At 41.2% G+C, this 24,947-nt stretch overlaps 1 long non-coding RNA gene across 1 annotated transcript; it reads right to left on the minus strand.

The window, feature by feature from the left end:
* Window positions 1-72: 72 nt before the first annotated feature.
* LOC125640673 (uncharacterized) lies at window positions 73-8,035 on the minus strand. Its single transcript, XR_007357853.2, has 4 exons — window positions 7,955-8,035; window positions 7,713-7,768; window positions 3,532-3,621; window positions 73-610 (listed from the first exon to the last, which is right to left on the minus strand). It is a non-coding gene; the product is annotated as an uncharacterized LOC125640673 (long non-coding RNA).
* Between the last annotated feature and the right edge of the window lie 16,912 nt (window positions 8,036-24,947).

Consider the following 24,947-nt stretch of genomic DNA (forward strand, 5'->3'; position numbering starts at 1 on the left):
CTTTAATGTATGTCTCTGTTATTAGAGCTGTAATGAACAAGCAGTCCTAAGTATGTGCGCTTTAGTAAGGCTGTAGAGCTGGAAGATTAATGAGATGAGGCTGCTGAAAGGCACAGATTGTTTCACGCTTCTATAGTGCTCCTTAGCTCAGGGCTGGTTTGAAAATGTACAGCATTGTTCACTAAAGCCCATAACGGGTTTCTTGGGTCAGACAGATGTCAGAATAATCTAGTAAGGTACAGACTGTTAGAGACCATAGTGCTAACAAACAGGCAATGGGTTCTAAATTGGGTATTAAATGATTAACCCTGAGAGCAATTACTCTGCAGATGAGTAATCTGTCCCACAGATTTGTAGCACTTCCTTTCTTCCGGTTCAATCCCCAAGGTTGCCCCAGTCATTTTCCAGGTAATACCATTACCATCTCCCGATGAAAGATTTGGTCCTGCTGTTCTCATAGCCCTCCTGAAAATGCCTCAGCCCATCCCCCTTAAAATGATTTTCTTGCTCTCCCACGGCTAGTGTTCTCCAACAGCCCTTGCTGGCTGTAGTCTGGTCTTCCCATTTCCGGCATTCTGGTTCCTGATAGAACAATCCAGTTGAGAATCAGCTGCAGAGAGAGAGAGGATTCATGAGCAACCTAGGGTGAAGACTAGAGAGTATTTCTGGCAATGGTAAAGCAAGGCTTCAGGGAAGAGTCCCAACCTCCCCCAGTTTCCTGCTGCTGAAAACTCCTGGATCTCACAACAGCCACTCCCACCAGACCACCTTGCTGATCCTTAAACAGACAGTTCCCGGGTGCTGTGCACTTGAGAGGTGGCCAGTGTCTGAAGGGTTAAATGAAAAGCATATAGCTGGAGAAGTTATCCTTGTGCATCAGTTACCTTTTCGCTCTCCCCCACCCATATCTCCCATTGTTGTATCCGTTCGACCACTAACTGGGATTTGATCTTTTCCATTAAAATCAAACAGAAACAACCTTCAAGTATCATCTTTTTCAAGACCCTGACAACACAGCAAGATAAGATCTCTCTGCTACTTTTATGGTTTTTTTCTCAAACTGATTTTAAGTTAAGTCCCATGTAACAAAGAAATAGGAAAACATATGGTAAATGAAGGCAGCATATCATACAAAGAAACTACAATAATATTTTTCTGTTGGATGATGATTGATTTAATTTCCTAAAGTGTACTAGGCAGTGTGTTAAGGTAATCTGATATTCACAATATCCCAGATCTCTCTATTATAGCATAAACAATTTGTCCTGCTAATTTGCGGCCAGTATGTAACCTGTGTTTGCATATATGGGTGGGTAATGGTTAATTACTAAACAGTTCTTTTTATTATAGCTGCACACATAGGTTGGAAACAGTTATTAAATCAGCAGTATGCAATGTTTATGAAAATCATGTACAGTTACAAGCATGTCAGTCGAATTAAATCTGTCAGCAATAATTCTGGAAAATCTAAACAAATACATTTACAAAAAATAGAGAAAGTGATTTTGAGGAAGGTCCTCCTTTCGTTTTCTTTCTAAAAAGGACATGGGTTTTTGTTTTTTTTTTTTTCCAATTGACAGTTTTGCAAAGGCTCGTGCAGTGTTTTGATTTTTCATGCTGTAATATTCGTCCCAAGTGGATTTTAAGAACCCCACATTTAAAGATCTGTCTGGGCATGCGTGCATGCTTGCGTTGTTTCCTAGCAGCATGGGTTTCATAGTGGTAATGCATGCCACATATTGTGATATCATCTGCGCTTGTATCCATATGTATTTACGTGTAAACCAGATTAACCTTTCGACCTGTAGCTCTGCAGGAAGACAAGACTGTTATTCAAATAGTTGCTTTGATGGATCTGTCTGTAAAATGTAACATTATTTTGCAAAATATATTGATTTTATTTTCATTTGCAGGCTGCTTATTAAAGAGCACTGAGAAACAGGCACCTTGACTATCTAGTATGTCCATTTTACTGAAACTTGCTGACCCATTTCAGCAAAACACTTAAGCATACATGTGACATCAATAGCAGTTAAGCATGTGATTAAGTACTTTGCTGGAAAAGGTTGGATTTAAGAATGTGCTTAAGTTTTCTGTTGAATAAGGGCCTAGCAGTTTTATCTGTGATAATAATCAGAGCTGCTGAGAAAAGCATCATTATATGGATATGGCCCTATACAAGCAACTTATTCATAAAACCAATGACAAAACTGAGTATTGCCACTCTGAGTGGACACAACTGGACTTGTTATATTAAAGGACACATAGGCATACAAGCAAGAAAAATTTAAAACCTACATCATTGCTGGGGAAGTGCTAAAATACTGGTCCAGGCAGGTGTGCATTATTCTGTTGGGCAAGTCTTACTACATTTATATTGTATTAAAGTTTTTGCTGCATACTCGTTTTGAAATGGCAAAATCTCTAATAAAGACACTATGTCCAAAATTTCCAAAGCTAGGAGCCTAAGGTTAGGCTTCTAAATTTGCAGTTAGGATTGTAAGTAACTGGCTTGATTTTCAAAAGTGCAGCGCACCCAGCAGCTCCCATTGATTTTAGTGGGACTAGTCAGGTGAGTAAAGTTACTTATAATTAGAGCTGGGTGTAATATAGTTTTCCCATCATTGGAAAAATGTTAAGATTTTGAAATTGTATTCCTTTATTATCATTTATGTTATCATAGCACCTAGGAACCCTATTAATGACATACTTTGGGACATTCCAAACCAATACCTCGATGACATTGCTATTGTTTCTGACAATGCTGAACACACCACGCACATATGTTCTGTCTTGAAGAGGCTAAGTCTACATGGCCTCTATGGGAAGCTAGAAAAATGTGCTTTTGATCAGCCCTCCATAGGGCTATCTCCGGCTGGTATGAAAATGGATCCATGCAAGGTAAAGGCTGTCCTTGTGTGGGTGGCACTGCAAAACATTTGTGAACTATGTTTCCTGAGGTTCACAAACTTCTATCAGCAAAAAAACCGAGGAGTCCTTGTGGCACGTTAGAGACTAACACATTTATTTGGGCATAAGCTTTTGTGGGCTAGAACTCACTTCATCAGATGTATGAAGTAAAAGATACAGGAGCAGGTATAAATACATGAAAGGATGTGGGTTGCTTTACCAAGTGTTAGGTCAGTCTAACAAGATAAATCAATTAACAGCAGGATACCAAGGGAGGAGAAATAACTCCTGAAGTGGGAAGAAAGCGACCCATTACAGACAGTTGACAAGAACGTGTGAGTAACAGTAGGGAGAAATTAGTATTGGTGAAATTAAGTTTAGGTTTTGTAATGACCCAACCACTCCCAGTCTTTATTCAGGCCTAACCTGATGGTATCTAGTTTGCAAATTAGTTCCAGTTCTGCAGCTTCATGTTGGAATCTGCTTTTGAAGTTTTTTTGTTGAAGAATTGCCACTTTGAGGTCTGTTATTGAGTGACCAGAGAGATTGAAGTGTTCTCCTACTGGTTTTTGAATGTTATGATTCCTGATGTCAGATTTGTGCCCCACAAGATCTGCTCACCTTCATGCAATAAGCCTTGGCCCATGGAATACCTCCAGTCAAGCAGGAACCCATAAGTAAGGAACCCCAGGATGTCCAAGACGGGGTAACCTACATAAAAAGGCATATGTTTGTTCCTCCCAGGCCTTCAAGGACTACAGCCCTACAAACATGTCTTGACTCCCCTTCCCCCCGCCTCCCTCCAGCAGGACATTTGGGCTATTTAAAAACTCAGTGCCTCGTCTCTCATGTCTTCTGGTGACCACACATGTGGGCCACAGTGCAGGCCTATGTGGCTTCTTGCAGTGTAAGCAGCCGCTCCAAGACATCGCTCAATTAAACCCCTGGGATTACTGCACCCCATCGAGACTTCAGCTGGCCCCGGACAGTCACCATCTTAGATTTTTGTAGTAAAACTACCCAAGTACAAAGGGTTCACAACCATTCTGACAGTGGTGAACCACGTCATAAAGATGGCCATTCCATCCCCTGCACTGGCCTACTGTCCTCTCAGGAAACTGCCCAGCTCTGGGTGTCCATCTCCATGGCCTCCCAGAGTACATCATCTCTGAGCACAGTGCACAGTTTATCTCCCACTTCTGGAGAGACGCTCTCTGGATTTGGGGCATATGCTCTTGCCTCTCCTCCACCTACCACTCTCAGACAAACAGGCAAGCAGAGAGAACCAACCATATCCTGGAGCAGTATCTTCGACGCTACGTAAACTTCCACCAGAACAACTGGTCTTGGCTGCTACCTCAGGCAGAGTTATGTACAATAAGGCAGATCAGGTGTCTATGGCGCAAAGCCCCCCTTTTCTTTTTCTTTTCTTTTTTTCCAAACTATGGCTTCCACTCTTGGTTCTGCCCAGAGCTACCTGCCACTTCCCACAACCCAGCAGCCCCGGACTGAATACAATACATATATCAAACCCAAGATGACTTCAGAGTTCACCTGGAGGATGCCAAGAAGAGCTACAAAACGATATGTGGATGGTCAATGACAGGAAGGGCCTACTCTTTCAGTAGGCCAGAAGGTATGGCTCTTGCCTAAAAACCTACACAAAAACAGGCCATCTAGTAAATTGTACTACCAGTTCCTTGGTCCCTACAGAATTTGCCAGAATATTAACCCAGTAACATTTGAACTCAACTTGCCCCATTCTCTCAGAATACAACCAGTTTTCCATATATCACTCCTGAAGCCCCACACTGAGGACCCATTCCCTCACTGTTCTCAACTAATTCTCAACCAGCATGTGTTCAAAACCATGATGAGTATATCATCCATGAGATCCTTGATGCCAGAATCAGACAGATTAGACTTCGGTATCTTGTGGATCCACCCTGGAAAACCTGGCCTGCTGCTGCCCAGAGGGTACCCTAGGGCAGTGATTCTCAACCAGAGGTATGAGTACCCCTGGAGATACGCAGAGGTCTTCCAGGGGGTACATCAACTCATCTAGATATTTTCTTCATTTTACAACAGGCTACATAAAAAGCACTAGTGAAGTCAGTACAAACTAAAATTTCATACAGACAATGACTTTCCATTTACTGTACACTGAAATGTAAGTACAATATTTATGTTCCAATTGATTTATTTTATAATTACATGATAAAATGAGAAAGAAAGCCTTTTGTCAGTAATAGTGTGCTGTGACACTTGTATTTTTATGTCTGATTATGTAAGCAAGTAGTTTTTAAGTGAGGTGAAATTTGGGGTATGCAAGACAAATCAGACTCCTGAAAGGGGTACAGTGGTCTGGAAAGGTTGATAGCTACTGCACTAGGGGAAGGGATGATGTGAGGGATGGTGAGCCTCAAAACCAGGCCAGTAGGTCCCCAGGTAGTGCTCAGACCATAGCTGCCTGAATGACTGGAGAAGGGGGCCAGTAAAACTTCAGCTCACTAAGGGCTCCAGATACAAAGCTCCTGATCTGGGGAGACATCCAGCCCCACTGATTGGCTAGGAAACTCTATTTAAGCCAGAAAGAGGCACAGGAAGTTGTCTGCAACTAGAAGAATCCTTGGCTGGCTGCGACTCTGGGTCCTGCCGACTTGCCTGACTCCTGAGCCCTTCCTTCCTGGCTTTTCTAGCATTCCAGTCTATTACTGGTTCCTGTCCTCCTTATTCCAGATGCTCATCTGTTGCCAGTTCCTGCTTTCCTGCCTTTCCCTGTTCCTACACCCTACCCCTGATGCTGGCTCTAGCTCTGACCTTTGGCATGGCACCTGCCTCTGAACCCAGCTCTGACCCTGGCTCTGATCCCAAGCTCTTGACTATAACCATTAGGCCTGACCACCCAAGCCCCATCCCTGTTCATAGTTATGGACCAAGATCCATCCTGATAGGCACTGTAAAAACACAGGCAGGGGTGGGGGGAGGACAAAAAAAAAAGATAATCCCTTCAAAAGAGTTTAAGATCAAATAAGAATCAGGAAAAAAAGTCAAAATCTCAAAGATCTTCATAAACTAACAATTCCAAATATATTTCAGTTTGCATCAAACAGAATGTTTTGTTTAAACATTTTCTAAATGTTTCATTTAAATGTCCACCTTTTTAATTTAAATTGTTTACTATACTTAGCTTAAATTTCAAAATGAAATGTCATTTAGAATAAAAAGAACCAATTTTTGGTTGTACAATTTGGAAACATTTTTTTAAAAAATTTAAACGAGAAATTTGCCAAAAACCAACCCTTTCCACTGAAGGTTTTCAGTTTCAATTAATTGGTGATGTCTGACCAAAAAAGAGCTTTGTTGAAAAATTCCCAACCATCTCTATTTATACTGCCTAGCTTTTATAAAGCGCTTTCCATCAATAGATCTCAAAGCACCTGACAAAGGCAATTAATATCATTATGCCCATTATACAGATGGGGAAACTGAGCCAGAGAGCAGGAAGTGATTTGCCCAACAGCTGGGACAAGAATCCAGATCATGAGAGTCCTAGTCCAGTTCTCTACCCACTAGACCCTTCTCTTATGTCTTAAGTTATACCCCTGCACATCCTCAGTAATTCCATTGGCTTCAGTTGATTTACTTTGGATGTATACAGCTGTAACTAAAAGCAGAATATGCTCCAATGTGTACAAGAGGCTTTCCTACTCTGTTGAAATCAATGGGAGCTTAATCATGGACTGCAGCGGATGTGGGATCAGTTATCAAATTTCCTCCTGCTATCTCACAAAGAGTCAGCTTTACAAATATTTATAATTTTGTAAGCATCACCAACAATATCTTTCACCTTCGAAAATGTCCCACTATATGAGTAATATACATGTAAATATTTTAGTTATGTAAATACGTATTTTAAAATGTTAGAGACAAAGGTGAAGAATTTTGACTTCATCATTTTTTGGTTTGGTTTGATTGAATACTGCAACATGGCTATTTTTACTGGAAAAGAAGATGGTAGCTATTATTATTACTGGAAAGCCCCCCTGGAGTACTGAGCATCTTCATCTTCTACTGATGACCAATGTACTTGTAGGTATTAATAGGATTTCATCTATTATTGAGCACCCCAGATTTAGCACCTGTCTTTGTTCCTGGGAATCCAAGCCATTGTGTCTCTTGATTTGGCTCGGAAGATCCAGTTACAATGGAGATTCTCACATTTTGTATCATTTTACAATTGCGGTTACATATGGGTTTCAGTAACTAAGAGAAGATGATGCACATATACTTAATATCACTTAGTTGTTATTGTATCTCCAGCTCTTCTGTTTCACCTATTTATGTCACTGGGGATGGACTGGTTTTTGAGGAGCTCATTGCTTTTAGAAGTGCTTTTCTCATGGGGGCATTTAAGATATTCAGAACAGCTTTCTCTGTTGAAGAAATTCAACAACAAAGAATAGAACAGCTTGATTAATCATATTTTTACAGTTAAATATGATAGAGCTGCCAATACTTTATTATTATTGTTATTATTTTAAATAGCTGCACTCTAGGATATATTAATCAGTAATTGGGAATGTCTAGGGGAGGAGGGGAAGACTTGAGTTGTATAGATGAGGAGGGTGGAATGGTTATCATCACAGCATCCTTCACAAAATATGTCATATCAGGAAGCTTTCCACAGCTGTAGTTTTCAGTCTTTATTAGATCTATTATGCAAACACAGAAATCTTCTGAGTCAGCAAAAACACAGTAAGTTGGTATGTGGTGTTCATACAGCCATGTAAATTACTCACCTTAATCACAGAAGAGTTGATTGAAGTGGAGGTTGATTGGTTAATTTGTTCTCAACCTTGAAGAACCCATGAAAATTGATTGTTATAGTAGTCATTTAAAAACATGTATGTCTTTCTTATGGTTTAGCTACATCCCAAAGACACATAAGAACTCTTGCATCATTATTAAAAATGAAGTAAATCATGCCAGGCCTTCACTGTTGTTACTTATAAATTTGACAAATTCCTTCCGGTAGCGGTACCTGTAAGTCATGCACAATGTCTTCTGTTCCACAACTGGATTACAAACAGGAACAGTTCCCGAACAAATCATTGCTGTCATGGAGATGGTGGAGACCTCTGCAAATAAGGGAAATACCTGTATTATTCTTTATAAATAGCATATGCACCTCAATTTACCTGCGTGATATTATCCTGTGTGGCTGCATAGAGTTAAATCAAAGGAAGCTGTTAAGAAGAATCAAAAGGAAACAACAGGCAAAGTTAAGCATAGCCCTGAGAATACCCTGGGTTCTTGGGGAAACAATGAAGAAGCTATTTATTGGGGAATGCCCCCTGCCTGGCTTCATCTCGGCTTTCAAGTTTACTTTCCCCAGACCTGAGCCTAGGGGATACTAAAACCTTAAAGATGCTGGCCTAGCGAAGAAAAGGCTGGGAGAGTCCATGAGCACAGACAGGGATGCAAGGACACAGATTGAGAGAGAGAGAGAGAGAGACAACATGCTGCAGAAGGACAGTCTGCTTCTCCCAACCCAGAGATGGAGGTAGCTGGGTGGAAGAGAACTTACTAAAGCTTTCAAGGCAATATTTTTTTTGTTTTATCCTGTTACTCTACATGTTACGTACCTGTGGGTGAATTAATAATGCCTTGTTTAGAAGAAGCTGTTACATTTTAGTCAGCCACTGTCACAGGTTCCCAGAGGAAAAGGCCTAACCCAGTTGGGCCTGTCAGGTTAACACAGTTGGTAAGCACGGGGGAAAATAGTTCCCTATGTATTTGTGCATTCCCAAGGAATTAATCAAACTAGATGCACAAATAGGGAACTGCATCTGCTAAGTGCCATTTATAAAGGTCACCATTTTCTGTCACCACTACCAGTGTTCCCTCTAATTTTTGACAAGCCGTGTGCGCAAAAAATTTCCTCTGTGCAAATTGTGCTTTTGTGCAAATTTTTGTGCGCGTGGTGTTTCGCCATGTGTGCTGGGTTTAGGATCTGTGTGCGCACACACACATGCACAGCTTAGAGGGAACAATGACCGCTACCACCATTCACAACAGTCATTATTCTACAGTAACTGCACAGTATGAGGTGCTGGGTTCTGTCCTCACTGATGACTGTGGTGTTTATGTGTATCATAGTGATTGATGTCTGCCTGCGAGATGAGCTCTTGTGCTGCGGAGTTTTTCCCCCTAACAATGATGTCACAATATTTGCACAGCAAGCAGTCTGAGCGTCTTACTTCTTGTGCTCACCCCTATTTGATAGTAAATTTGTGTGTCATTCAGCATGGTGTCATTTGTGTGTCATTCAGCATTTCCCCTGTCAAGAATATATTAAATATACAAAAACTAAGAAAAGAAATTGACCATTGGATGCAAACCTGTGATAGCTTCAACTGGTCCTGTGCAGAAGGTTACATCTTCCAAGAGCTGCAGCTGAACAATAAAGTAACTGCCAATAAATTCTCTTTTTGTATTCAAAATCCCAGTCTTCTAAAGGTCAAAATCAAATTGACTAACTCATGAGGAGGGGCTGTCTGCTACCTGCATCTAGAAGGAAGCACAGCTGCATATTTTGATTCTCAACAGGTATCAGTTTCACTACAGTATATAGAGCATTTTTCAGCTGGGTGCTGCACTACCAGTTGATTAGAGGCTTTTTGTGCTTATAAAATGACAGTGAATTGATGCAGATCAAATGTTCGCAATAGAGGCAGATGACCTCCTCTACTGACTAAGAGGAATTCAAACCAGTGCCCTACAGAGGAAAGGATTTGTATGCTATTAACAGCCCTATCCCCAGGTCTGAAAAAAAAAATTACAAAAATTACAAATTTCTACCCAACTTCTGTGGAGAAATTTTTTTTAAATTACCTGCTTTTACAGATGGTTCTTTTTGTTCAATAGAAAACACTCTAAAAGATCCAGGCTCTGCGTTCAAAACTCTAGCGCCTGGGACAGGCAGCTGAGGAGGTAAATGCAATGGAAACTTTTAGCAAACTTTATGCTTCCTGTATTCTGAGGCCAGGCAGGGGCCCATGCTGGTGTAAGTTAATTTATAGTCTGTTTATCACAGCCCTCTTTGGGCCCTGAGAAGCAGAGAATAGCCTTAGTATAGCGTATGTCACACACACACACACCCTTCCCCCTCTCCCCCCAATCACCCTGGAGGCTGGGAGCAGTGCTTGTTTGAAACCCTTAAACCAATTTCACACCAGCCAGGGAGATTTCCCTGCAGAAGTGATATTCTCAGGAAGCTCTTTTTGTCCATGTTAAGGGCCTTATGTTGCCAAAGTGGCCCAAAGCAGCTTTAGCATAATTGAGAACCAGATCCCTTGTCTCTTCCAGGGAATAGCAAATCAGCTAAAACTACAAGGAAGAGCTCTTTGTCAGATAACAACTAGTTAGCAGCATGCTGCAATGCTCTGCCTGCTACATACAGTAGCAGCTTCACTAGCCAATAATTGTTGTGGACCGACTAGTTCATTTGAAAGTTTTACTACAGATGGTGAATTGGTGCAGACCAAATGTTAGCAGGAGCCAAACCTTCTCTTGCTGTTCCGGTTCTAAAAGCAGGGGAAGGCCAAACCCTTCCTAATGGCCTACATTTACTTTACTCTGGCACGTAATCTCCTGAAAAGAAAAGGGATGGAAAATACTATTATTAATTATGTTAGTTATAGTAGTGCCTAAGGGTCAAGCAAGTATGGGGCCCCAGTGTGCTAGGCCCTGTACAAACATAGAGTAGCTGAAAGACTCTGCCCTTGAGAGCTTACAGTCAACATAGACCAGACAGACCCAGTTTGGGGGAAGGGGTATAAACACACAAGCAGAGTGAACAATGTGATGGCATCAAATGTAATGGTAGTTCCATTATTTATTTTTTTGAGTGGTATGATGAGGTGAATACCTCACAGGTGCAGAAAGAGTTAATATGACCCTGAAAGGCCGGTTGTGCTACCTGGTGGCACAGGGAGAGGAGAAAACCAGGTTTAGAGATGAAGCCCAGCTAGGGAAGGGCTGAATGGCAGGAAGTTTAGAGCAAAAGGGGACTGCAGACAGACAGAAATACGCACACACTTTCCCTCTCTCTCTCTCTCTCTGACTGCAGTCACTTCAAGGGTTAATGAGAAGGAAATCAAAGAGATCAAGCCCTGTATCCTTACTTGAGTAGTGGAGGCTTGTAAGTGGCCACCAGTGGTATAGAATGGCCTGCAGAGCAGGTTCTGGTGGGAAGTCCAAGCAAAAGTGCAGGAATTGGACTTACGGGGAAAGAGCCCTGGGAGGGAGGGAAGTAAGGTCAAGCCCACGGAGGGTGAAATTGGGGTTTTGTTTATAATTTTATGCTTGGATTTTGTTAGGGGATTCCAGAGGCAAGCTCTGTGAGTTCTGGCCCTGAAACAAGAGTGAAGCTAGAAAGGTTGCAGAGGAGAAGGTCTGAGACAGACTGGGTAGGTAGAAGCCCAGAGAAACTGCAACAAGGAGTGGGACAAAGAAGACCATAGCTGCTGATTATGAGGTCCTTGGGCTGGAACCTAGTGTAGTGGGAAGGGACTGGGTTCCCCTACCAGCCCCTGGAGAAGGTCGCGTGAAGCCTTGGGGAATGGGAAACGGACCAGCCGAGAGCTTTGAGAGAAGGGGTGTGAGGACCACAGGGCTCAGACTTGGGGCTGAAGACCTCTTGGTGAGGATATCTTGTTTTTTAATTTGTTGCATTCCATTACCCCAGAAGGGGTGGATTAAATCATGTCTTGGCCAGAGGGCTGAATTTCCAGGGTGAGTGACTGCCACTATGCTGGAGCAACTGGTAAGGAGAAAGGTGCTACACCATGCCCAGCCAGAAAGAGGTACTCTAACCATGAGCGAATACCTGCACAGTTGGATTTAATTAGTAGGGGATCAACTAAATGGAAGGAAAAGGGAAGAGGAGTGAGGGGGACCGGGTAGGGGCAAAGAGGGAAACAGGATCAGGTGTGGAGACAAAGTGAGGTGAACTTCCCTTATGATAATCATGCTTACCAGGATGCCATGTGCACAGCATCCTGACTAATGTCACAAACTTTTTTCGGCTATAAAAAGGAGGATGCATTGTTCTGTGCTCAGTCATATGCATGCTGTTTGACAACATGAAACCGAGACCTGTGAATGGTGGCTACTTGTTACATTTAATCCTCCTCTGTGTATTATGTCTCAGCAGATTTACACTCCAGGTGGAGCATGGTCCTTTTTCAGTGGGACTGTTCAGGTGTGTAGAATTACACACATGCTTAAATGTTGACAATGTCAGGGCCTTCGACGTGAGACTCCATTTTCCATTCGAATTCTCTTGTTATCTTTTCCTGTTCTCTGGATAGTGCCAGTCTACTTTAATTGAACTAAGTCAGTTAATTTGGATAAGTATGGTTACTTAGCCAAACAGAAAAGGAAACCTTTTCAGATCCAGCTGCTGCTCTATGTTAAGTAACTGATCACCACTCACTAACTAACACACATACTACCCCCAGATACATTCTTAGAAATGGGATGTTAAACGCACTTTTAATTGATCCATCCTGTGCTTAATTTGTTTGTACTTTGAGATCCCTTGAGCATGAAAGGTGCTCCATAAAACCAAATGCTCTTCTCTTTGGTTATTTCTTTATATAGTAATTTCACTTAATAAACACAATGTTCCTGCATAATTAGTAATTACATGTTTCTACTGACTGGAGATTACAGAGCTGTTCTGCAGATTGGGTGTAAAAATAATTACTGTGTAAGTCCTGTTTGCTGACGAATTAAGAAAAAAGGTGTTATTTGCTTTGAGCCAAACCCTGATGCCTAAGAAAGAGCTGGTGAAATACAGTGGGATTCTGCTGCAAAGGGGGACAGGTTGCAGGGAACTGTGTTCTGTGAGGACGCTCTGCTCAACCAAATTCAGGGGTGGGGTAGGGTGCGGGGATAATGCCAGAGGAGAGAGTGAGCTACTGGAACCCTCCCTGCAGGAAGCTCTGAGTCTGCTGTTATACATATGGAGCAGCTTCATTCTCCTCTGCACCCCGGGGTGGGAAAGATGGCATTCTCCTTCTGGCCCCTTGAGACCTGCCCATTCCATTTCCTTGTCCATGTGCTGGGAAGAGAACTTGTCCTTTGCAATTACATAGTACAGAATCAATTGGTTCCCTGTTAGAAGCATATTCCAATAATCAGGTACTCTGTTGAATGACAAGCAAAAATCAGTGCAGCATTTGGTTGTGTGGGAATGTGAAACAGCTGCATGCTGACTGTATGTGAATATTCATCAGTGGGCATAGTTCTTCTGAGCATTGCTTTAAAAGGGGATAGGAGTTAAATTATTAATAGCTATCAACTGCAAAAGAAAATTCTCAAACCCCTTGTATGGGTAAGTTAAATAGAGGCTGAAACACTAAAATGAACCACTGACTTAAATTATTTCCTTGTACCTCCTTCCATCCCACATGCAATCACAATGTGTTGAATTAAGGCCAAAGCAGTGGTCCAAATTTTCTTTTGCACATAACTGAACTTTTTTTTAAGTGGTATTTCACTTATTTTTTGAATTCCCATCATATTTATTTTTAAAAGTTCCAAGATAAAAACTAAAATAAAACCATATCCCATGAGCAATTGTCTGCTGCTTTGAAAATAACTCATGGCACTTGCAGAAGTCCAGGTTTTGGGTGCAGGGGAGGGTACCAATAATAAAGGTAGCATTGTCGAGCTGTTCGAGCTAAGGGTGGCTATACATAAGGACGGCTGGGGTCAGTTCCTGACTCGGTCAAGGATTTGCTGTGTGATTCTGGGTGAGTCACTCAGCCTGTCTGTAATACATTATGATACTCCCCAGATAGGTAGGTGAGTAACCTGCAAGTCCTTATTCAATAACGTTTGTGCCATGCTTTGAGATCTCAGAAGGAAAGTAACTCAGTTAAGCCAAAGTGTTAATAATATACTACTTTATAGAATGCCCAAATATAATTATTAGGGAGCTTGAATTAAAACCCTGGATCTGAATATGCCCAGACTTTAGGGATTTGAGATCCAGACCATGAAGCTTGCTGTGGTGAACGATTCCTAATACCTATTAAGCCTAGTTAGTATGAAGATAACTCCACAAGCCTACCCTTGCAGAATTTTCTTTCCAGTTGTTCCATGGGGAACAGCATTTTCCTTCCTGTTGAAGTGGCCATTGGGCCATCCCGGGGACCCCACAGATCCTGTATAATTTGTACAAGGACAGGGCCATCCAGGGGAAGGCCCATACCAGCATCCAGGGTCTAGCTGTCTAGTGGCTGCACCAATATCCCAGTGGAATGGCTCCAAACAACCTGTAGCTTCACCTCCAAAGCTACCTTTATGGAGGGTTACCAGCTCTGGAATGGGGCTGTGGAAAGATAATACACTCTGACACTGTTAGCCTTTCTGGGTCATCTCAACCAAGCCAGGTGGGGAGGGGGTTATGTGTGTTCACCTCAACCAGCCTATCCCTTCTCTGACCCATCTCCTTCCTGCTTTTCTCCCCTTCATAAGGGCCAGGAAAAAAGTGAGAATGCTGCTGCAGAGGCAGTTGGCCCTCCCTTTCCATATAGGAGGGAGAAATCCACATGCAGGTCTTGACTGCACATTCAGGTCCTGTTTTTATATCACTTACGTTATAGCATCACATTATTAGCAAATTGATTGAATACAATGGTCATTAAAATTCCCTCAGCTGTTCACCTGCAAGTCCCTAGTACAGTACTTCTCTTGAAGACAAATACCCATCACATTCTATAAAGTAGCCAATACTAAATGTTAGGGACAACTGGACTTTTTTAATGAACAATTTTTTCTGAATCAAATAAACACATGAGGATGGATTATCCTCGGGAGATACTCTAGAGAGTAGGTCTGGTTGAACATTTTCCAATGGAACATTTTTCTGTCAGAAAATGTTTCATAGACATTGCAGTTTTTCATGAACATGTTAATTTTGATTAAATGTAGTTTAAAAAAAAATCAGAATGTAGTATTCTGATAAGGTCAAAATATTCCACTTTCACATTTTCAGAATGCAAGTCTTTGACTTTTTTTTTATCTCAAAATGATTGTGTTTCAATTTTTTTAATTTATATAAGGTAAACTTAAGGTCAAAATGAGAACAAAATGTATTATCGATACGAAACATTTTGCTTCACCTGAAACAATTTATTTGCAGAGTTTTTTTTTTCATGAAGTTTCACAATTTTCTGTTCTGCTTTGGAACAGAATTTTTTTCACTTCCTGTGAAATGGAAAATCTGATTCCCTCACAGCTCTACTAGAATTTTGGGTTAAATACCTCCGACCAAGAAGCCCAACATAAGGAGGGAAACTGGGGAAGGCAAACCCTATAGTCTGGGTTATGGAGAGTATCATTGGTTCTAATGGATAGTGAAGAAGGGTGAGTTCTCTCTAGGCGTATCAGTAAATCGAACTCATACCTCCACGTTATACATGAGCTGGAGCACTGCCAGTATTTGCAAACCAACCCCACAGGTTTCTCTTCAAAAAGTCCATGAGAACTGAGACTTCTGCGGCTCGTTGAGCTCTCACTTGTTGAGCTGACACTGTTTAACTAAAAATAGACAAGCTAATCTCTTCAGTGATTTTTAAAAAATTCTTGGGCTAAGAAATTAGATAAAAAAGTCAGCCTCCAGCAAATATTTATGGCAGAGATATAAACCTATGTAGAATGCTGTTTATAAGTCTTAAAGCCACACTTAAACTGAGTGACACAGGCTTTAATTAATGAGTGGTTTGCTTTTATTTTCCATGTGTACTAGAATATTAAACTTGAGTTTCTCATCACAAGAGATGTAGATGCTGAAACAAAACCATATGACACAATAAAATGCTACAACTAGTAAATTATCACTCATGCTACTGATTTTTGGAAACATTTAAAATGATTATAAAATGCCTCTAGAATGGATGGCTCCAAAAGGGCTGTGATAGCAAGTGCATTATAAATAAAATGAGAGGTAGGTTGCATCGTATCCTGTCTTATAACTGGCTGATCCCCCAAATTTTATCATCCTCTCAGTTGGAAGTGGCCAAAAAGCATGATAATTTATGGGCTGTAACATTCCCTTTTTAAAAACTAAATCCAAAGGATTACAGCTGTTTTTACCTGGTGGAGCTTTACTCACCTATCTTAAAAAGAAAAGGACTTGTGGCACCATCCGATGAAGTGAGCTGTAGCTCACGAAAGTTTATGCTCAAATAAATATGTTAGTCTCTAAGGTGCCACAAGTCCTCCTTTTCTTTTTGCGAATACATACTAACACGGCTACTACTCTGTCACCTATTTTAAGTGCATTGCTGGTTTTTTAACCTCCCCCATCACATACAGGCCTTGCCTTCCAAATTAAGGTCCTGATCTTGGAAAAACGTACACTTAACTTAATGCACTGTGCGTAGTTTAACTGAAGTCAATAGGACTACTCACAATGTGTTTAAGTACATTCATAAATCTCTGCAGGCCTGGGATGTAAATAAATACAATTTCACAAAGAATAGTTCTTTTTTTTTCTGGTCAAGTATTTCCAAATTCCACTATTGATCTTTTTATTATTCATGTACAGGATGAAGCCCCATTTGAGCAGCTCTCTGAACTAGTTAAGATTATAGCAGGGATATTTGATCAGGATTTGAGGGAGAGATAATGATCATTCAGATACTGCTGAGAGGATGGGTGACGCATGGTATCTGACATGGAGAATAATTCTAATAATATTCTGTTTACAATTGAAAAAGATTCTTAGCAAGGGGGGTTTGGGGACCTTGACAAGTCTTCAGAGATGAACTAGAGTCATTTAGGGTCCATTTCTTCAGCCTTTGTTCATGATGAACATGACTTAGTTCCATTGGATTCAGTGGGAGTAATCATGTGAGTAAGTTCCACTAAGTCAAGTGTAAGGGTTGTAGAATCATGTCTGTTGGTTGTTCTTGGTCTATTAGAGTGCGATGGAGAGTCAATGACAGTATTTTTATTGGCTTCAATGGGTTTTAGATCAAGCCCTTTAATCTGATATTTCCATTTAAGGCCAGAGAAAAATTATACTGTTCTCACTTGAGTTACCGAATGCATATGGACTAAAAGGCTGTGTATGTTGTTGCTTATGTAGGCTGAGCTGTACACCCAGCTGGGCCTTTCCCTCCTCCACTATGGTCAGAACTCTATTGATGTTGGTGAAAATCAGAAATCTGGAAAAGCCTGATTGATTTGGGTGGTCATAAGGTTCTGACCAGATTGAAAACATGTCTGTTCTGTAATGGATCTAGCCAGGTATCTGGAAGGTCAGTGCAGTGCACAAGGAGTAGTCATGGGCCTCTTGTCTTCCTTTTGCTGAAATGGTGGGCTTCTTGGCCCGCATTTCTTCAGCTGTCACCAAGCTTAAGTTCCCATGCTGAAGGAACACTGCAAAGTGAATTCAGTTTCTGAGCAGTTTGCCAGCAGTTTGGATGAACTTTTTTCCCTCTATTCAATTCTGTACAACACAATCCTGCTTTCTCCGTTCTGGTACTGAAAAGCATGGCCTTGTTAGCATCAAGTTCTTGTCTCCTATAGGCTACAGCTGTCCTGATTGTAAGTTAATGTCTACTTATACAGAAGTCAGTAATATATTCAGCCATGCTGACCTAACATGACCTAGTTGAAGTAAGAACAGTTTTTAATGGCCAATGGGACCGTCCAGGTTATGTTCCTTGCTGCGCTGATATGTAAAAAAAAACTCCTATCATGGTTTTTCATTGCCCTGCACCTGATTACATTTTGGTCTGCAAGAAGTGCTCCTTGGGGTAAGTAATATCAATTATACATCCCGGACATACAATAAAGACTTGCTTCTCATGTAGCCATAGCATTTTTCTTAATCAAGCCTTCGTAAAGGTCTCTAGCAAGATGAAAGGACTGTCTCATTGACTGCAGTGCTGGGACAAAGCATGACGTCTGGTGATCTAAAGATGACACTGAAAAATCAGACTTATTGTCAAAGCACCTGGGTGTTTGTTCAGGTATACTGAGGGTACAGTTGCATTCAAAGACACTCTGTTTTGACACCTGGGGACTTCTCAAATTATAGGGGAACGTGCCCACCAATTAATTATTTTGGAGGGGAAGATCAGTATGGCTTATTAGTATATTCTCTTATATCTCCAATATCTTGTTTTCCCCAGACTTTTCCTCTGATGATATGGTTTTAAAACAGTAGTCCTGAGGTCCCCACAGTTCTTTATTTACAGCTAGATTTATGTACCTCTCCTTTTCTCTAGTGGGAAAAGTCAGTGATTTCATATAATAGGGTTTTCACCTCACGGAATCTGACTAGGATTCTGAGCCCTTTCACCTGAATGAGGTGACTTCGGGAAAACAGATGGAGCTGGTCCAAAAACAGGGGGAGGGGAATAAGTGTGAAAATGTTTCTTTAAAAATGTTGATGAAATTTGAAACACTGTTGCCAGCTCTGAAAACACAGCCTAGCTCCCCTGAAGTCAGTGGAGTAACATGATTTACAGCAGCTGAAAATCTGGCCCATTATCTTTTGAATTTTTAAAAAAATATTTTCCAGTGTATTATTGATGGTCACTTTTCAAATTTAATCTCACTTAAATATAAAAATATGCTTCTGCAACATTAAGGTTGTACCATTTGAATGAACAAGCTGGGAAAAGGAAAAGGGAGAGTTACTTCAGTAACATTAGTGCAGCGTCATTGAACATTAGGTATATTACATACTGTATATTTTACAACTTAAGAGAATATGATACTACACATTTAGCTAGAAAACAGGGGTAGTAAACATTACCCATGGTGCATCATACTGTTCATGTCTGTAACATTTTGAAAACACCTCATAGTCATGTATGAACCCTTTATAAATAGAACTGTATACAAAGTGTGAGCCTGATTTTTGCATGTGTTAAACTCTGCACTATCAGCGTTCAATTAACACAATCTTTGGCATTTAATTTCCTAGGTTTGGGGCTTTTTTTAAAAAAAGGGGGGGAAAAGATTTTGGAGGAATACAACACAGGAAAAGAAAATTTAAAAGTGGAGCTATTCAGCTTGTACAGCAAATGTGCCATTTGTAAACTCTTTGCTATGTACTTATTAATTCTGAGACTTTTACAGACTTCCCCAGCATTGCTAATAGCACTTCTAAGCTCTTGCTCTAAGCCCTGCTGAAAAACTTATGGGTACATTTGTTTTTACAAGGAGAAAGGTAACTTTCCTGTGCTCAAAACTCATCACAGGCATTTTACTAAAATTATAAAATAAATAAAATTCATCAGTGGACTGGAACCAAGTACAAAGAATCTCATCACATAGGCGTGGTCATTTGGAGAGTCAGCAGCATATAAACAGAGGTGTGTGTATGGGGGAGGAGGGGTGATGATTCTCCTTGCACTGACCATGGGGTAAATCAGGAGCCAGTTCCATTAAAGCCAATGAAGTTAGAGCATGGGGGGAGGGGGAAGAATCAAACCCATGGAAAGCAACACACCTATATTAACTGCTAATCATACCTGCTATAATAATAACATAATTGTCAACATGTTTATATATCAAAAGGAAAAACAGTAATGCCCAGCTAGGACCATTCAGAAATTCACCTTTCAGACCAACGTTCTGTAAGATTGTCTCAGAGGCTTAAATCTTCTAACCTAACAAACATGAGAAGAATGCTATCATCCCTTTTACATTGTTCTATTGGAGGTGGAGGTAGGATGATTGACCCCCACCTCCACCCCCACCCCACTCCACTCCATGAGGCCCATTCACACAGCTGGCACTAGTGGGAGACCAGTTCAGTACATGCAGATGTCTGCAGCTGGCCTTGCCCTGAGTTTGCCCCTTGCCAACTCTCCCCTGGACCATAACTTCCCTTTGGAACCATGCTAGGTGATTCTGTGGAAAACCTAATAGCCAGAGAATTATTAGAGTCCCCAACAGAGATGAGGATCCCACTGTAACAAACACTCTAAAAGTCTAAATAAACAAGACAGACAACATGCGGGAGGGAAAAGACAGGCAAAGAAGCTTGTACAAGGTCATACAGCAGCTAATGGCAGAGCCAGGACTAAAACCCAGGTCTTCTGATTACCAGTCCAGAGCTTAGTGTGACGGGTTTGGTCACAGTAACTCCCCTCGAGACTGTCAGTCGATGAGCTGGGATACCACTGACAACAATCCTCCTGCCAGAACAGGCACCCCTCCACTCCTGTCTTGCTGAGTTAGACACTCCATCAGCTCCAGCACATACCCAGAGGTTGGGCCACACCTCTCTGTAGTTCACTGAAACAGAGATTCATTCAGCCCAGGGGCTTCTCAGTTAACAGGGACTTGTCCAGCGCCCAGTGTTCAGCCTTTCTGGGAGCCTGAACCCCAAATAAATCTGTTTTACTCTGTATAAATCTTATACAGGGTAAATTCATAAAATGTTCGCCCTCTATATCACTGATAGAGAGATATGCACAGCTGTTTGCTCCCCCAGATATTAATCACTTACTCTGGGTTTATTAATAAACAAAAGTGATTTTATTAAGTATAAAAAGTAGGATTTAAGTGGTTTCAAGTAATAACAGACAGAACAAAGTAAGTCACCAAGCAAAATAAAGCAAAAATGCGCAAGTCTAAGCCTGATACATTAAGAAACTAATTACAGATAATATCTCACCCTCAGAGATGTTCCAATAAGCTTCTTTCACAAACTTGATTCCTTCCTAGTCTGGGCCCAATACTTTCCCCACTACAGTCCTTGTTAGTCCCAGCAGACAATTTAGGTGGTAAGCAGGGGCTTTCTCATGACTGGCAGCCCCCTTTGTCCTGCTCCACCCCCTTTTTATAGCTTTGGCACAAGATAGGGATCTCTTGTCTGTGCTTGGCCCCCACCCCTCCTTCTAAATGGAAAAGTACAAGATTTAAGATGTATTTCAGTATCAGGTGAATGAGACTTCATTCTTCATTACCCACAGGCTGGCCCACATGTACACAGAAAGGCTTGCAGATAAATAAACCCTTTCACAGTTCATTGATTCTGAAGCACCCTTAATGGTTTCCACTTAATATGTTTACATCAGAAATACAAGTTTATATCTTATTTTTCTAACTCCAGACATAGAAATAATACATGCACACTAATAGTGAACACACTCAGTAGATTACAAGCTTTCTAATGACAGGTTTCAGAGTAGCAGCCGTGTTAGTCTGTGTCCGCAAAAAGAAAAGGAGTACTTGTGGCACCTTAGAGACTAACAATTTATTAAGCTTTCTAATGGTACCATACAAGGGGTATTTAGCGTAAAGCATATTCCAGTTATGTCATCTTCATAAGCATATTTCCATAAAGCATATGGAGTGCAACATCACACTTAGATTACAGTGTCTCCCAATTTCTGTAGCACAGACAGGATGACATGCATCCCCTGTGGCTCCTCTGGTCCTGCCCAGTCTCTGTGTATGGCCTCCAAAATCCATAGATCCCTTGTGTGGCCCCTGGAGAACATGAGGACTGTGCATCCCCATTCTCCCAATAAGCGATGGGCTACCTTAAATAAGATAGAACTAGCCTGATTTTCTGTGAACTTTGAATTGGACTTCTTTGAATTAACAGTTTGATCCTATTTCTAAAGAGCTTTCCTCATGTGTTAGTAGGCATGTGACCTGCAAATATTGGAAAAACAACCAAAAATCTGAGTTTCACCCAAATACCACTAGTAATAAAAAATAAGGAAAGAGGCTAAATGAACAAATAATGTTACATTTATGCATGGACAACATTATTTCTAAATGAAATTTTGGTGGGTAAAGGGGTTAAATCCATGTGTCCAAGTACAGACAAGATATGACTTAAAAAACAGAAAAATGAGCAAAGTTAGTGCTTTTCAGAAAAACGTCTTAGGAGAATTTTGGGGCATTTATGGTATTTTTGCTTAAGTGAGGAACAAATAAATCAATTTATTCATGTGCTGTTAGCAAAATGCCTGCCCCAGGCAGCCATTATCATAGTTTTTGAATGTTTTTGTTTGGTTTGTTTTTTTGGTATTGTTTTTGTTTTTTGCAGTGTTTAGGTTACTTTTAACATAGCATAGAGTGCTTGAGATCCCTTTTTTTCTTGTTTGTCTCCTATTCCCTCTTGATTTTCCTCCCACAGCCCCACCTACAAGTTGAAACTGGAATTTAAAAGAAAACAACAACTCTGAAAGTAAATATATTAGAGAAGCAAAAACAAAAGCAAACAGTGTTCTCTCAGCACACATTATCCTATTCAGAACGTACGCCCTCTATATTTATATCTTCCGTTCTCTTTATCCCAAATATACCAATGCAGAGGCCAAATAAAATATCCAGTTCCTACTTTCAGCATATAGTCTTTAGAGATTTAAAGCATTTGCAAGGTCTGCATGGTAGGGGAACTATTTTTAACAGAATTTAAAGCTGTTTTGCACCAAAACAGAACAGAGAAGGTTGAGAGGTAGTGTAGCTGCCAAGATATACTGTGAGCACTTCATGCAGGGATAGGAAAACCTATTCTGGTGAAATAAGAATGCACCTAAATTTCAACCCCAATTAGACCCTCTCACTAAGCCCTTACAAACAACCACACACCTGAAGCTTCTCATTCATGCCTGGAAGACCCAATTCAATAAAGCACTCAGCTTAATTTCAATGGAACATAACCATGTTCCTGAAGTTAAGCTTGTATGTAAGTGCTTTGCGGAATCAGGGCATGCTAGGAAACTAAATATTCTCCTGGACTTAAGGTGACCAGATGTCCCGATATTTGGGGCTTTTTCTTATATAGGTGCCAATTACCCCCCACCCCCTGTCCTGATTTTTCACACTTACTAACTGGTCACCTTACCTGAACTCCTTGCCACTGAGATCAGGAGAAGGAGTGAAACCTATGACAGAGAGAGAGAGTTTGTGTGTGTAAAAAGAGAAGACTTGACAATCCTCCCAAACTGGTAGGATTCTCACCCCTGCCAGTGTGAGATTCAGTGTGGCTTTAAAACTATATCCTAGTATGAGTGATGGTACTGGTTCTATGGGTATTCCCCATGTGAAGTATAGAGAATATCAGTGTGTCCGGATCATTCAAAATGGAAATAATTTTTAAGTGTGAATTCTGTTTGCTGTACCCTCTTACCCTTCTGTCCCTGAGACTGAGCTGCTAGAGCTAGCCCTTATATCCATACATGAAGACCCAGGTGTAAAATTAGGATCCAGGAAAGATAAAGGGACCCTGTCCATTGGCACATTGAATAAACTCTTCTGCTCCGATGATAAAGCTCTTGCAAAAAAATTAAGAAATCTCCTTGGTCCACTATTAAAATTCACACTCTCCTCTGTCTCCCACCAGCCTGCACAACCATGCAAGGAGCTATCCCTCTGCTTTAAGTAGAGGAGGGAGAATGGCTAGAAAATTGGCCTAGGAGTTGGGAGACATGGGTTCAGTTCCCTGTTCTGCCTCAGACATCCTGTGTGGCTTGGGTAAGTCACTTAGCCTCTCTGGGCCTCAGTTCTGAATCTGTAAAATGGAAAGAATCACTCTTTCCTACCTCAAGTGGGGTGTTGTGAGGAAAAATACATTCAAGACTGCAAAGTGGTTTGAGATCTACTCCTGAAAAGCACTGTATAACAGCTAGGTGTTGTTATTAAAGGGTCCAACTCTGCCGAATGCTGCTATTGGATGGATGGAGGAAGGATAAGGTGGAAAGTGGTAACTAAACCATCCCTATTCAGCAAAGCACTTAAGCACAGGCTTCTGTCCAATTTCCTTTAATGACACTTAAGTATGTGCTTAAATGGTTTGTTGAATAGGGATGGATTTAAGCACTGCTCTGTTAAATCAGGGCCTCAGTGGACACGGATGCTCGTGTGTTGCGTTTTTAATCTTCAGTCTTACCATCAATGAATTATGGTCAGTTCGGGTTCAAAGAGACTCTTCTTTTAAAGAGCCTATCCTCTTTCCAGCTGTACTTTTGTGTCTGGTTAACCGGTGTGAGGCATCGCGCACGAGACAGAGTGCTTCCCACTCTTTTCCTCCCCACACTTTGTTTGGGTTGCTTGCATTACTTTTTAAATATTGATCCTAGCAGAGAGTATTGACTGCTCGTTTCTGTACCGCCCAGCGCAGCCGAGTGTAGCACTTTAACTCTCTAAGGCAAAAATGGGCAAACTCCCACTGAGCCAGCCTGCCATTGATTAACATCAAATACTCACAGCATCAAATGTCATTTGGTACCTAGCCTCCTACGTTATTAGCCAGTGTCTGATTCAGAAGACACAAAGATATAAGTCCAATTCTACATTACCCCCGCTAGGTGAGAGAGATTCAGTGATACAACACAATCCACCAGCAGTATAAATGGGCAGTTGAAGCTTACATGCACAGGAGCAGATGACAGTTTTCTAGAGCTGGCTGTTGAACCGCTCTCCACAGGTCTCTGTTTCAGGTTGTCAGTCATGGCTGACTACAGAATAACATGCCCTCCTTTTGATAGCTAATAAAATCTATGACATGAGGCAGGATACTATGTGTTTGGCCTCCTGGTAAGTATGATAATCATAAGGGAATTTCCATCCCATTTCTTTTCATGAGCTTACACACCAGAGTAAATGCAGGCCCATTAGTAGGGGGCTGACCTTCTCTTGCTTTTAGAACAGAAACAGTAAGAGGAGGTTTAGCTACTGCTAACATTTGGTCTGCACCAATTCACCGTCATTTGTCAGCAGGGAAAGCCTCTAATGAACTGGTAGCAGATTCCCCTGACACCGGTGCAATTATTGGACAGTGGGGTTGCTGCTGTCTGTAAGAGGGGAAACATGGCTGCCTGTTTCTAAGTAACAGATACAGGCTTTTCTTCATCGGTTGAGCTGATTTGCTTTTATCTGCAAAGACTTATTTTTTTTAATTCGGCTTTTTCTGAAAAATGTGTCTCTGTTGCTAACACCAGTGTGAGTTCATCTAGGACACAATAGGGCTCCTG

Source organism: Caretta caretta, chromosome 7 (assembly GCF_965140235.1).
Source record: "Caretta caretta isolate rCarCar2 chromosome 7, rCarCar1.hap1, whole genome shotgun sequence".
NCBI lineage: Eukaryota > Metazoa > Chordata > Testudines > Cheloniidae > Caretta > Caretta caretta.